Source organism: Peromyscus maniculatus, chromosome 5 (genome assembly GCF_049852395.1).
Source record: "Peromyscus maniculatus bairdii isolate BWxNUB_F1_BW_parent chromosome 5, HU_Pman_BW_mat_3.1, whole genome shotgun sequence".
Taxonomy (NCBI): Eukaryota; Metazoa; Chordata; class Mammalia; order Rodentia; family Cricetidae; genus Peromyscus; species Peromyscus maniculatus.
In genome coordinates this window covers 101,939,222-101,953,608 of record NC_134856.1, presented here as the reverse complement: position 1 = coordinate 101,953,608, position 14,387 = coordinate 101,939,222, and the positions used below count along the sequence as shown (strand labels likewise).

The 14,387-nt window shown below is 39.0% G+C and overlaps 1 pseudogene; it reads left to right on the top strand.

Annotated features, from left to right (window-relative positions):
• The first annotated feature begins 12,975 nt into the window (after nt 1-12,975).
• Nucleotides 12,976-13,112, top strand: LOC121829932 (U2 spliceosomal RNA; annotated as a pseudogene).
• The last annotated feature ends 1,275 nt before the right edge of the window (nt 13,113-14,387 follow it).

Genomic DNA, 14,387 nt, shown 5'->3' with positions numbered 1-14,387 from the left:
ATCCTAGAATTGAACAAAAATGAAGACACAACATACCAAAATCTATAAGACACAATGAAGTCAGTCTGAAGAGGAATGTTTGCAGCACTAAGTGCACACATAAAAATCTGGAGACCTGGAGACGTTGGAAAAACAAGCACAAACAACATCCAAAATGTAGACTGGAACAGACTATAAGAGCCAAGGATGAAAATAAATGAAAGAAAAATATTTAAAAAAGTACAAAGAATCAATAAAGCAGAGATGGTTCTTTGAAAAGATTAACAAGATTGACTAAGCTTTATCTAATTAAGATAATTAATAGAGAAGACCCTAATTAATAAAATCAGAGACTAAAAGGGAAACATAACAACAGATACTGAAGAAATGCAAAGAACCTTAAGGACACACTTAATACCAGTACTATTGAGGCAGATGCAAACTGATCTCTGAGTTCAAGGCCAACTTGGTCTACAAAGCAAGTTCCAGGATAGCCAGGGCTACACAGGGTGACCCTGTCTCTCCACAAACAAAACAAACAAACAGATCTATGCTCTATTAAACTGGAAAATTTAAAAGAAATGGATGAATTTCTTGATTTATATCACCTATAAGATTAAAGAAAGGTTGCTATGGGATAATGTTTTGTACATTGGTTTAATAAAATGCTGACTGGCCAGTAGCCAGGCAGGAAGTATAGGCAGGATAAACAGACAAGGAGAATTCTGGGAAGTGGAAGGTTGAATCAGGAGATGCCAGTCTGCCATCCAGGGAGCAGCATGTAGTGACACACAGGTAAAGCCGCAGAACACGTGGCAACAGATAGATTAACAAAAATGGGCTGAGTTTAAGAGCTAGTCAGTGGTAGGCCTGAGCCAATGGCTGAGGAGTTTTAGTTAATATAAGCCTCTGTGTGTTTACTTGGGTCTGAGCAGCTGTGGACTGGGCAACAGACTGGCATCTCCTGACTCAACCTTCCACTTCCCAGAATTCTCCTTGTCTGTTTATCCCACCTATACTTCCTGCCTGGTTACTGGCCAATCAGCATTTTATTTATCAACCAATCAGAGCAATACATTCACAGCATACAGAACATCCCACAGCAATCTTATATGCAGAAAGAAAGCTTTTGACAAAATCTAACATCCCTTCATGATAAAAGTAATGGAGAGATAAGGGCTATGAAGGACTTATCTAAATATAATAAAGACAATATACAGGTTCACAGCCAACATCATGCTGGTGATGTTGAAATAATGAAAAAAACCTCAAAGCTTTTGTAGTAAAGTAAGGAACTAGATAAGAATGTTTTGCTGGGTGGTGGTGGCACACACCTTTAATTCCAGCACTTGGAAAGCAGAGGTAGGAGAATCTCTGTGAGTTGGAGGCCAGCCTGATCTACAGAGTGGCTTGCAGGATAGCCAGGACTGTTACACAGAGAAACCATGTCTTGAAAAACAAAACAAAAAAATCTACTCTCTTTATATTCCTGTTCAATACAGTGCTTAAAGTCTTAGCTAGAGCAATAAGAAAAGTCAGAGAAGAAGGAAATGCAAACAGGAAAAAAAGTGAAAGCATCTTATTTACAGGTGATAAATTTTATATATATAAAGTCAGAAAGCCTATCAGAAAATTTCTAAAAACTATTATATGATAAATTCTTTAGCAAAGTAGCAGAAAACAGAATTAACACACAGTATCAGTGGCCTTACCATATACAAATACTATATACATACCAAGAAGGAAATCAATCCCATTCACAATTGTCTCAAACACATTGGACTAAATCCAACTAAGGGTGTAAAAGACATGTAGCAAAACCATCAAGACATTAAAAAATACATCAGAAGATGGAAAGACCTACCATGATCATGAATTAGTGTAATTAATATTGTGAAAATGGTCTTTCTATCAAAATTAAATTACAGACTCAACACAATTCCCATAAAAACTCTGACTCAATTCATCACAGAAAAAAAAGTTCTTAAATTTTACTTGGAAACACAAAAATGTCCAGGATATTCAAAACAATTCTGACCAATAAAAGAACCAGTGATCCTGAGTTAAACTATAGCACAGAGCTCTAGAAATAAAAACAGCATGGTACTGGCATAAAAACAGACAAAATGCCGGGCGGTGGTGGCGCACGCCTTTAATCCCAGCACTCGGGAGGCAGAGCCAGGCAGATCTCTGTTAGTTCGAGGCCAGCCTGGGCTACCAAGTGAGTTCCAGGAAAGGCGCAAAGCTACACAGAGAAACCCTGTCTCGAAAAACCAAAAAAAAAAAAAAAAAAAAAAAAACAACGAGACAAAATTATCAGTGGAATGGAATTGATGATCCAGATATATCTAGACAGCTATGTCCACCTATTCTCTCTCTCTCTCTCTCTCTCTCTCTCTCTCTCTCTCTCTCTCTTAACAAAGAATCCACACATTGGAGAAAAGACAGCATCTTCAACAAATTGTGCTGCTCAAACTAGATAGTTACTTGAAGAAGAATAAGACAGTTCCTATCTCTCACCCCACACAAAATTCAACTCTAAATGGATAAAGGATCTTGACATAAGACCTAATGTCCTGAATTGGACAGAAGAGAAAGTAAATATGTTTGAACTCACAGATACAGGAAAGGACTTTCTGATAGCACAGGCATTAAAACCAACAGTCAACAAATAGAACCATATGAATCTAAAACCTTTTGAACAGCAAAGGACACCATCACTCTAGTGGCTTACAGAGTGGGGAAAAATCTTTACCAGCTACACATCTAATGGTGGATTAGATCTTGAATATTCAGAACAAGACAAAACAAAACACACACACACACAAAAAAAAAACAAAATAACCCCCCAAAAACCTAAAAGCAAAACAACGCCCCCCAAAACAAGAACAGAAAACAGAAACAAAAATCTAAACATCAAGAAAACAAATTACCCAGTTAAAAAATGAAAACTGGAATGAATCAGAGAGACCTCCAAAGATGAAATACAAAAGCTTGAGAAACATTTTTTAAAATGTTCAATATTCTGCCCAGCAGTGGTACTACACACCTTTTAATACCAGCATGCAGGAGGCAGAGGCAGGTGGATCTCTGTGAGTTCGAGGCCAGCTGGGTCTATAAAGCGGGTTCTAGGACTGCCAGAGTTGCAACACAGAGAAACTGTCTAAAAAAAAACAAACAAACAAACAAACAAACAAACAAAAAAAACCAACCAAATAAAAACTTTCAATATTCTTAGCCATCAGGGAATTGCAAATAAAAACTGCTTTGTGATTTTATCTTACTCCCTCATCAGAATGGCCAAAAGTGGTATAGATGTGAGAGAAGAGAAACACTTATCCTGCTGGCGGGAGTGCCAATTGGTGCGGCCACTATAAAAACCAGAATGGAGGATCTTTAAAAAGCTGAAAACAGATTTATCACAAGGTACAGCTATACCACTCTTGGGCATATAACCAAGGATGTTTATATCTTACTACAGAGATACCTGTTTATTCATTTCATTGATGCTCTATTTGCAATAGCCAGGCAACGGAACAGCAAATATGATCACTAACTGATGATTTAATAATGAAAACATGGTACATTTTCATACTGGGAATGCTATTCAGCTGTTAAGAAAAACTCAATTATGAAATTTCCAGGTAAATGGATGAAGCCCGAAATAATCCTGATTGAGCTAACTCAGACACAGAAAGATAAACACTGGTTGTTTTCTTCCATATCTGGATGTTAGAGTTCAATCTTCAGATATTCCATCTGGAATATCCAGATGTCAGGAATTTAGTAAAGGGCTACTAGGGGAACGTGCTTTTAATGGAGGGGAAATAGAACAAGGCTTAAAGGAGAATAATGGGGCAGAGAGGGTTAAATTGGGGTAGGGCCTGGAAGGCAGACAAGGGAATATGGGGGTGAACAAATAACACCGAAGGCCTTTTGAAAAAGACCAAGGGAAACCTACTACTGTCAAAGCTTCCTAAAATATATACATAAATGTATACATGAACATACACAAATACATATATGCATACATATGCAACAAGATTTAATGGAGTTATCCTAAAACTGGGGGCAATACTTGAACTAAACACCTTATGCTAGTAAATAAAAGCCCTAGTACCAGGAGTGGATTTCCTCTTTTTTCAGTTGTTACTTACACCTCCATGCATTATAGGTCATTGCCATACTTTTGGCTTCCTTCCAGAACTTGATGGTTAGACACTATTGCAAAAGATACCATTGAGTCCTAGAACATGGAGAAAACAAATTGATACTCGCATTGAAGAGTTATCCATAGACTAGGTTTCATGGTGTTGGAAGGTGCTATGTATACTGCCCGAAGTCATTCTCACCCACCTATGTTCTCTGTAATCTGCAACAATGACTGTCCTGAAAAAATAAGCCTATTGGTGTAATAGTAGCACAATATTATTGGAGCAACCAATCACTTTATGGTAGGATTTAAGTCCTACTCCAAGTGTTTGAACCCATACCTGACACTATTAAAGGGGCCAAACACCTGCGGCTAGACAGGTCATAGGCCCTAGGGGAGAACATAATTCTATTATTCTGCTAGACGGACATAGTATTAAAATGAGTCTTAATGACATTGCTACATCCATAAATCACAGCATGTCTCAACCCTTACTAGAGAGGCCTCTTGTAGTAGATGGCAATTAACATAGAGACCCTCAACTGGTCCACATGCTGAGAATGAGAGACTGTAGAGTGCTAAAGTGTGTAACCCTAAGTGGGCCATACATATAACACTCCTTTCCTCAAGGATCTTAGCTGAAGAGGAAGCATTAACATTGCAAGAGCCAAAAGTGGTGGATAACATCACTGAAGTAGTGTTTCATAGACCCTAAGGAAGGTAGTTGCACACACAAATGCTCAGTAATTGGGAAAGCAGGTGCAAGACTCACATAAGCTCCAGCCAAACAAATGCCACCATTGTCAGGGAGAGGTGGGCATGAAATCCCACCACTAGCTGAGGAACTGTGTAGCACAAATCTTAACAGGTCTTATTAATAAAATCAAACCTGGAGCTGGGTATTGGGGTGAATGCTGGAAGATCAGAGAAGCAGAACAAGCCACAGCTTCCTCACCTTGCCAGTTCCTCAGCTGATACTGTTTCCTCAGACTGGAAGCCTCTCAGTCCTCATCCAAATGGATCTCAGCTGAACTGCTGCTCAAAAGCCTAAAAGCTTAACCAGCTCTAGTTCCTGGTCCTCACGCCTTATATACAACCTGGCTGTTTCCAGTGTAGACTTGAACTCACAGAGATCCAGGTGGATCTCTGCCTCTGGAGTGCTAGGATTAAAGGCATGTGTGCCATCATTTTCTGGCCTCTATATCTAGTGGCTGTACTGTTCTCTGACCCCAGATAAGTTTATTAGAGTCATAATATTTTGGGGAACACAATATCACCACAGAACTGCTGACATTTGATGACTTGAGAGGGGAAATCAATTTAATATTGTGTCTCCTGGAAGGATAACTACACTCCAGGACAGACCCACTCCCAGGATTAGCTGGGTAACACAAACTGAACTTGATGCCAGGGAGGGAAAAAAAGAAGAGATCTCAGTGATGAATGGGAAGGGATTGGAGGATGCTTATAAGGAAGAGTTGGGGGTGAGGTGAATATATTCAAAATGTATCTTATGAAATTCTCAAATAATTTATAAAAATATTGAAAATTAATCTTGGACTATCTTATTAGCCATTTCTTTCCCACTTCTGTGTCTGATCCAACATTCTTGTGGCAGTCAGGTGAAACCTTTTGAAATGTATTAATTTAGCAGACCACTAGCTTCCACTAACCCCAAAGCTAAAGATGTCATCAGACAGCATCAGAAGCCTATAACAGAGGTTTCTCCAATTTGCTGTAACCCACCCATCTCATGTTTCCAGAAACATATTTGACAATTGTCCTAATTTATGAAATTCTTTCTTCCGTTTCTATAAAAAACATCATGAAACTGCTATGTGATTGGAGCATGCTCTTAGAAGTAATCTAAATCTGTGTTCCTGGGTCAAACTCACTCATCTTTGGCTTTAAAATAAACTATCTCTTTTAATCCTTTGAGGTGAGAGCTGTTTCTTTCATTAGCAGTCACATTAGAATTCATGCCCACACTCAGAGGAGAACTGCAGTCTCCCTTTTGAAGAGGAATATATCAGAGTCTGTGGATGCATCATGACCACATACACTAAAGACTGAATATTCACAGGATCTGCTTGTTTAGGGGCACACGGCAACAGTTTACATTTTACTCATTTTTGTTGTAGAATATTATTTTAAGATATATTACATTTGTTTATGCTGTGGAACAATTGTCTAATGATGTAAAGATGTGTTGCATTCTTTTATGTTGCATTTGTTTAACTTTATGAAGTTGTGTTACTTTGCCTGTCTAAAATACCTGATGGTCTAATAAAGAGCTGAACAGCCAAAAGCAAGACAGGAGAAAGAATAGGTGGGACTGGCAGACAGAGAATAAATAGAAGGAGAAATCAGGGAGGACAAAAGAAGAGAGAACAAGAGAACAAGGAAAGGAGGATGCTAGGGGCCAGCCACCCAGCTACACAGCAAGCCTTGGAGTGAGAGTGAAAGTAAGTTTACAGAAGTAAGAGAAAGGTAAAGCTGAGAGGTAAACTGTAGCCAGAATAATTTAAGAAAAGCTCTCTCTCTCTCTCTCTCTCTCTCTCTCTCTCTCTCTCTCTCTCTCTCTCTCTCTCTCTTCCTCTCTCCCTCTTTCTTTCTTCCTTCTCTCTTTCCCCCACCAAATAAACCTCTTCACTGAGAAAAAAGAAAAGCTGGCTAGCAAAAAGCCAAGCTAAGGCTGATCATTTATAAGTAAGAAAAGCCTCTGTGTAGTTGGAGTTATCCCCAGTCCTGCTCAGCACAACGGACCCTGCAACTGCTTATAAAATAAGCACTCAGAAGCTTATATTAATTAAACTGCTTGGCCATTAGCTCAGGCTTACCACTGACTAGCTCTTAAACTCAGCCCATTTCTGTTAATCTATATGTCGCCACGTGTTCTGTGGCTTTACCTGTTGCCTTTACATGCTGCTCCCTGGACGGAAGGCTGGTGTCTTCTGACTCAACCTTCCTGTTCCCAGAATTCTCTTCTCTGCTTGTCCCGCCTATACTTCCTGCCTGGCTATTGGCCAATCAACATTTTATTTCTACAGAGCGATATCCACAGCTCCTCTGTGATTTATTTGGGAGCTGGGTGGTAGACTCCGAAAAAGAGTAAAAAACAACCAACAGCCCATTTTTCAATTAAATGGTACTCTGTAATTGGAACTGACTAAATTGAACATGCATGAACTTGATGCTTACCCCTTTGAGGCCTGGTCTGCAGAGACTTATGTCAACCTACCCCCCCTTTTTTTTCTTGTGACCTTTGAGATATGGTGCTGATATGGCTTCAGAACACCACTTATCATAATCTGGATAAGGCCTTGGAGTGATAAGCAAAATCTCTTTGTTGATGGCAGTGATCTGACCTCTAAAGAGGTCACCACTCCCAGTATTTTAATATACAGTTTTCTGGGCTCATTTCTCATAGCAGCTAGATTTAATTACTCTACTAAAATGTTTTCTATAAAGATTTAAAGAAATGGTGTAGACTTGTGAATGGGTGTGGAGTTTGCATGGAAAGTTTTCTGAAATTTACAAATCTCAAGGTTAACAATGATAATTTAGATAGCTTAAAGTTTTAATACTTGTTTTGGGATATTTTTAAAAATTTTCTAATGTTTATAGCAAACATAACTTTAAGTATCTTTAAAATTGCAAAATATGCCGGGCGGTGGTGGCACACGCCTTTAATCCCAGCACTCGGGAGGCAGAGCCAGGTGGATCTCTGTGAGTTCGAGGCCAGCCTGGGCTACCAAGTGAGTTCCAGGAAAGGCGCAAAGCTACACAGAGAAACCTTGTCTCGAAAAACAAAAAAAAAAAAACAAACAAAAAAAAATTGCAAAATATATATTTTATGAAAGAAATGGATCATGGTCCCTAATTTTACTTACACTGCTACTTTTATTTCTATTTCCTCTTACTTTGATGATTTATTATCTTCAGTCTTTTGGCATCCAGTCACCAAAGTCTATCAGATTACTAGTTAGGAAAGCTAATTATAAACCCAATTGATTCAGTTACTAATTACAAACCTTGTCAAACTCAGTTAAGATTCTTCCTCAACCCAGCAAGAACTAGAAGCTGGAGGAGTGGCCCAAAAAGAGGGGTAGGTAGAAGAAATATTGGGAAATCAATAGTCTAGCCCAGGAAATGGGGAGAAGCCAGGCCCTGGTGTATGAGAGGTGAGAGATTGCTTTTTAAAAACTATTTAGGGCCGGGCGGTGGTGGCGCACGCCTTTAATCCCAGCACTCGGGAGGCAGAGGCAGGCGGATCTCTGTGAGTTCGAGGCCAGCCTGGTCTCCAAAGCGAGTTCCAGGAAAGGCGCAAAGCTACACAGAGAAACCCTGTCTCGAAAAACCAAAAAAAACAAAAACAAAAACAAAAAAAAACTATTTAGGTTTATGTGCCTGGGTATTTTCCCTGCATGTATATCTGTGCACACATGTATTCTTGTTGCCAGTAGAGACCAGATGAGAGTGCCAGAGCCCCTGGAACTGGAGTTATAGATAGTTCTGAGCTACCATGTAGGTGCTAGGAATTGAACCTGGGTCCTCTGGAAATACAGCCAATGCTTTTAATTGCTGAGCCATCTTTACAGCCTGAGAGATTACTTTTTGTAGCACCTATTAAGTCTTGGTTTTATACTTGAATTTTGTGTTTTGTCTCTTGTTGTTGTTGTCAAGTTTCACAGTCTCCCCTCACAGGTGTGTTTTCTTCTCATCTTCTTCTGTCTTTGTGTTTCTTTGGTAATGTTTCCTCAAAGTCACACTCTTCATGTGTTTTTGACCAATATACATTAAAATATTCTCTCTCGTTCCTCCCATTTTTTCTTGTAGTCCCTTCCCTCCCTCCCTCCCTCTTTCCTTCCTTCCTTCCTTCCTTCCTTCCTTCCTTCCTTCCTTCCTTCCTTCCTTCCTTCCTTCCTTCCTTCCACTATTGAATGCCATTCTTACTCTTTTCTAAGTTTTAAGGAAATGAAGTTTTCTATATTTTCTGTATGGTTTCTGAACTAATGCATAATTTTATTTATTCATTTGTGTATTCAGGCTGGGGATATGAGGTGAGGCTGTGAGCAAGCAGTGGGAAGACACAGCAGAGTGCCTAGAAGAAAGATGAGTGAAGACAGGGAGCAGAAGGGCATCAGCAAGAGACTCTGGGCGTGCTGAGACTTGTAGATTATGCAGAGCAAAAACAAGGATTGAGAGAGCATGTGAAGACTTTGACCTTTTGAAAAACTGCTGGTAGCAAGGAATCACCACAGAGAGTGTGAACAAGAGTGAAGCCCTTGACCAATGTGATTTCATGTATTCCCTGTAAGACTTCAGGAGATTCTTGTACATAACAGCTAGATGTTGCTAACTACAAATGTTTCTCTTCCTGAGGACATATCTCCAGGGCATGATGGTGATCAGTGGGGAGGGATCATGAGGTCCTACTCCTTCTGAGTATCTATAGGTAGTCATTGCTAGGAGATGAAGAGGCAATGTCTTCAATTGTATAACCACTGGTAAGGAGCCCACATTTACCAAGATCCTGTAAGAAACTCTAATAAAATGCAATGGGTTACAAAGCAAAGGAAGACAAAACAAAACAAAACCCAACCAGCCAACCAAACAAAGTAGATTGATTCCCAACTTTCTAATTAACCACCATATTGATTTCCAAAGTGGCTGTACAAGTTTGCACTCCCACCAGCAATGGAAGAGTGTTCCCCTTGTTCCACATCCTAGCCAGCATAAGCTGTCATCAGTGTTTTAGATCTTAGCCATTCTGACAGGAGTAAGATGGGATCTCAGTCACTTTGATTTGCATTTTTTTGATGGTTAAGGATGTTGGACATTTCTTTAATTGCTTTTCAGACTTTTGAGTTGCCTCTGTTTAGATTTGTATACCATTTTTACTTGGATTATTGGATTTTTTGATATCATGTTTCTTGAGTTCTTTACATATTTTGGATATTATTCCTCTATCAGATGTGGAGTAGGTAAAAATGTTTTCCCATTCTATAGCTGCCACTTTGTCTAATTGACAGTGTCCCTTGCCTTACAGAAGCTTTTCAGTTTCATGAGGTCCCATTTATTAATTGTTGATCTTAGTGCCTGTGCTATCAGTGTTCAGGAAGTTGTCTCCTGTGCGTATGTGTTCCAGGCTGTTCCCCACTTTCTCTTCTGTCAGGTTCAGTACATCTGGGTTTTATGTTGGGATCTTTAATCCATTTGGAATCAACTTTTGTGCAGAGTGATAATTATGGATATACTTGCATTCTTCTACATGCAAACATTCAATTTGACCAGCACCATTTGTTGAAGATGCTTTCTTTTTTTCCAATGTATATTTCTGGCTTTTTAAAAATTTTTTAATCAAAGCATCCACAGGTCTGTGGATTTATGTCTAGGTCTTCAATTTGATTCCATTGATCAATGTGTCTGTTTTAATGCCTATATCATGCATTTTTTTTATTGCTATAGCTCTGTAGTACAACTTGAAATCAGGAATGGTGAGACCTCCAGCAGTTCTTTTATTGTTCAGGACTATTTTAGCTACCTTGTTTTATTTTTTTTTTGTTTTTCCATATGAAGTTGAGAATTGTCCTTTCAAGGTCTGTGAAAAATTGTCTTGAAATTTTATGGGGATTTCATTGATTGCTTTTGGTAGCATGGCCATTTTTACTAAGTTAATCCTAAGAATCAATGAGCGTAGGAGATCTTTCCACCTTCTGATATCTTCTTCAATTTCTTTCTTCAAAGACTTTAAGATTTTATAATTCTAGTCTTTCAATTGCTTAGTTAGAGTTACTTGAGGATATTTTATATTATTTGAGGCTATTGTGAAAGGTGTTGTTTCTCTATTTTCTTTCTCAGTCAGTTTGTCATTTATTTGTAGGAAGGCTATTGATTTATGAGTCAACTTTGTATCCAGTCACTTTGCTGAAAATGTTTATTAGCTGTAGGAGTTCCCCAGTGGAATTTTTAGGATCATTTATGTATACTATCATATCATCTGCAAATAATGATACTTTGCCATCTTCCTTTCTAATTTTTATACCCTTGATATTCTTCAGTTGTCTTTCTGCTCTAGCTAAGACTCTAAGTGATATATTGAATAAATATGGAGAAAGTGGATAACCTTATGTTGTTCCTGATTTTAGTGTAATTGCTTTGAGTTCTCTCCATTTATTTTGATGTTGGCTTACTGTAAACTGCCTTTATTATGTTGTGGTATGTCCTTTATATCCCTAATCTCCCCAGGACATTTGTCATGATGAGGTGTTGGATTTTGTTAGAGGCCTTTTCTGCATCTAATGAGATGATCATGTGTGGGTTTTTTTTCCAGCTTGTTTATATGGTAGTTTATGTCCATTTGTTGATTTTCATATATTGTTCATTGTAATGGTACCCTCCTGCCTAGGCTGCAGAGCACTAGGAGGACCTGTGGCTGTCTTCTGTCTGCCTGGACTGTCCCCACATAATATTTTTATTAATTGTTTGGGAGGTAGGGGGAGGGAGGGAGGGAGGGAGGGAGGGAGGGAGAGAGAGAGAGAGAGAGAGAGAGAGAGAGAGAGAGAGAGAGAGAGAAAGAGAGATATAAAAAAGAAAAAAAGAGAGAGATTGTGAAAAAGAGAAAAAGATATAGATAGATAGATAGATAGATAGATAGATAGATAGATAGATAGATAGATAGATAGATAGATAGATAGAGTACTCTGGTCTCTCTGGACACCATTCCTACAGGAATTAGGACCTCACCCTTATGTAGACAAATTTCTAAAGGGTCTTATTAATAGAAAACATGGACCCAGATATACGGGAGAAAACCTGAGAGAGATCAGAGGACTACGAACATCCACGTGCTAACCTCACCAACTCTGCAGCTTCCAAAAGCGAGATGCTTCCCGTCTACCCACATCTATATGCTTTGCTGCTCTGCCATCTGATTTGCTCTCTCTGTCTAGCTACATTACTTCTTCTTCTTGCCCAGCTTTGTCTCTTCCTGTGTGTCTGTACAGACCTCCAGACCTCCATGGTTAACTAGTGTTGGAATTTAAGCTGTGTGCCACAACGCCTGGCTCTGTTCTCGGTGTGGCCTTGAACTCACAGAGTTCCAAATAGATCCCTGCCTGCTAAGTGATAGGATTAAAGGCGTGTGCTAACATTGCATGACTTTTGTGTCTACTTATAATGACTGGCCTTTTCCTCTGATCTCTAGGCAAGCTTTATTTATTAGAGCACAAATAAAGTATCACCAAATCATTATGCCCTTTTCTAACCTGAATCACCACTCTAAAAGACTTTCCTCTGGATACAATCATATAGGGAACTAGGGGTTCAACACATGAATTGAGTTGGTACAGTTCAGTCCATAGCATCGATTGTCTGGAGAAATGGACATGGACCCAGAGGCCAGGAAGGTCTAGGACTAAGGATTTGCATTTGATTGTTTGTGTTCTTGGGAATTCTGCACCAATCCTAGGCACAGATTGTTTCCTACTTTCCCCAAAGGTTGTGTTTAGAAAAGAGTTCTATTAGTCCTTGGCAGGGTCCAAAGGGGCTACTGCTTAGGAAGCCATATGTCCCTGAGTCCAAAGGCCACCCTCCAGAGATGGAGAGCACCATGGGTGGAGGTCACCTCTCTCAGAGTTCAGTGTGGCCCTCTCTTCACCTGCCTTTCTTCCGTCCTTTAGGTCAGTAGAAATGTCCATGAGCTCTACATGGTTCCTGTAACAGACCGGTCTTTCTCATTTCCTTTTTTTTTCTTGACTTATGGTGTGGAGAGATCTTGAATTTTCTTACATGGTGAAATTTTTAAGGAAAAATGTAAAAGTTCTAAATATATTGTAGCTATCGCTTCTCGGCCTTTTGGCTAAGATCAAGTGTAAATATATTGTAGCTATTTTAAACCATTGCTTAAAAGACTTGTTTCTGACTTCATTGTTTTTGAGAGAAAATGCATTCTTTTTTCCTTGTAGAAACACCCATGCAATGAATCAAGGGTCATGTTTTCTGAAGTGCAGTTTCTAAAAATTGGGTCTTAAAATTTTGGGAAGGGGAATTTTGTGGAGAAATTAGCTGAGAAAATAGAGATATTTTCATAGATTTTAACACTGTCAAAAAGTAAAAACTAGAGAAATATTGCAGCAAAGAAAAAGAAAGTAAGATATTTTAAATGTTGTTTCACTCAAATTTCCGAAAACTATATAACCAAGTAAGAGACTCTAATTTTTGGGAACTGAGTTTCCATTGGAAATTTTTGGTATAGATCCTTCTGGTTACATTGGGAAGTATGGACAATATTAAAATACAAATAAGTAAATAAATAAATAAATAAATACATACATACATAAATAACAGTAAGTAGAAACTATCAACCAAACCATAGATTCTGGGGGGAAGTTCCTATTGTCTTATAAATTTTGTCTCTCCAGCAGAGCCCTAAGCAATGCCAGGTAGATAGAAATGGTCCCTACCATAAGGACACTTGCTCAACCATGTTCATTATGGCTTTATTCATAATGGCCAGAAACTGGAAACAACGTAGATGTCCCTTAACAGAAGAATGGATAAACAAAATGTGACACATTTACACATGGATGTAGATGTAGCAATACAATGGAGTATTGCTCAGCTGTTCAAAATGACGTCAATCATGAAATATGCAAGCATATAGATGGAACTAGAAAAAAAAAATCACCCCGAGTGAGGTAGCCCAGACCCACTGTCAGAAGCTCTTCTTCATAGCCTCCGCCCACTCTCATCACACCTGTGTAGCACGTTGTCTTGCAGCCCTCAGGATTTGTGTTTGGAAACATTTTTTTCCTCCTCTGTCCTAAACTTAGAAAAGGAACATTTTGTCCTAATCAAGTTGCTGGTTAAGGGACTCATACGTAATTGAAGTCGAAAGCTGTGATTTGAGAGGTTGCCGGGTCACTCAGCCCACGCTAAAGGAGGTCAGAGGCAGCCTTTTTTAGGGGACAGGGTCATGTTTTGTCTGTATTTCCTGATGCCTGTCTGTGTTTCCTCATTTTCTGGTGTGGACAATTAGCAATGCTAGCATTGCCTGTCTCCAAGGTTACCAGCCAAGATTCTCATGATAAAATACAGAAAGCTCTTGTTTGCAAAAGAAGTATAAATATGCAAGTATAAATAAACTGTCAGAGCAGAATTTCTTATCAAGTCTGTCTGCCTTGGGTTGAACAAAGAATTGAATGTCCTGGAAACACAGAAGACAAACCTGTGGGAAAAGGGAAAATAACAG